The sequence below is a fragment of the Cyprinodon variegatus genome, unplaced genomic scaffold (genome assembly GCF_000732505.1).
Source record: "Cyprinodon variegatus isolate N-32 unplaced genomic scaffold, C_variegatus-1.0 Scaffold1873, whole genome shotgun sequence".
In the NCBI taxonomy this organism is placed as follows: Eukaryota; Metazoa; Chordata; class Actinopteri; order Cyprinodontiformes; family Cyprinodontidae; genus Cyprinodon; species Cyprinodon variegatus.
The window spans coordinates 45588-46955 of NW_015152326.1; positions in this window are offsets into that span (position 1 = coordinate 45588).

Genomic DNA, 1368 nt, shown 5'->3' on the forward strand with positions numbered 1-1368 from the left:
GCGGCTGGTAGGTGTTTTTCATCTAAATAATCCAAACTGCAGGCAGCAGGATAATAAAAGCGAACATATTCTGCTGGCAGGTTTCTCCATTTGAAGTTAATTTAGGCGTCAAAAAACTGTTTCAGAGGAGTGATCACAGCGCTCTGCATCAGCAGTGCTGTGTCTGTCTCTCTGCCAGCTCCCAGATCAGCTTCTCTCATTGGTTGATGCGGCGCATCGAGCAGCAAAAGTTCAATTTTTCCATCTCAAGCAGCAGCTGTGGGACCTTTTGCTGCAGCTTGACGTGCGTCAACCATTGACTTTGCATGTAAACTTGCTGCTTCTGCCGCGCTGCTGCGTCCGGTGTGAACGCAGCAATAGTCTTTTTCCTGCTTCACAAAGGTAGGCAGCAGCTTGACAAAGCCATGATGGGAATTATTTTACATCCAAGTAGTCTGCAGATCTACAAACATCAATTTCAAACAGATGGTATTGGTATCTGCCGATGGCGCACAGCCAGGTATCGTTATCGGGGCCGAAAAAATTAAAAATTGGTGTAAAACGACTTAAAACCATCTGCAGTGATTCCTGGAGCTCTCCTCTTCGATCCCGATCGTACCCAGTCTGAAGTGATTTGGTTTATTTGCTTCTGGTTTCATCATGAACTCCACATCCCTCCTGATTAAACAGAACTTTTAATACCAGTTCTTCTTCAGATGTTTCAGTAAAAATAAACTTGGAGGGAAAAGTCAAGAAGAAACAGCTGAGTCATCAGAGAGTGTCACTTTGCATCATTTTCTCCACATTCAACGCCTCCAAGATGAATTCTCCAATCAGGACCAGAGCTGATCATGCATGTGAAACTTCTCCCCACCTCATCTGTCTGCAGAGACTTGCTCCACATATTTCTGAAGCATTTCTGATGCCCCAAAACCTTCTGGACTTAAACACAGCTGTTGGTTTACATTATTCTGCATAAAATCATCAGAACACATGACATCATTTCCTCCTAAATGATTTAAACATGAGAGAAGAAACGTCTGCTTGCACTTAAAGTTTGTCTCAGAGGAGTTCAGATGCTCCTCAGGATTTTCTTTAAGTAACATGGATCCTTTACTGTTTTAGATGCTGCTTAGGAGGCAGAGTTGCACTGAAAACATGACATCAGAAGACCGTTGGTCTTTAAATGTTGGAGGGGGGGGCATAAAAAGTCTGCATGTTTTAATATCTCACAAAAAAAAAAAAAATAGAATTCTTGTTCTCTATTGCTTTTACTTAAGCATATTTAGTTAATTCAATTCAATTCTATTCAGTTTATTTCTATAGCTCCAATTCACATCATGTCATCTCAGGTCACTTTCCAGTTCACCAGATCATCCAGTCAGATTG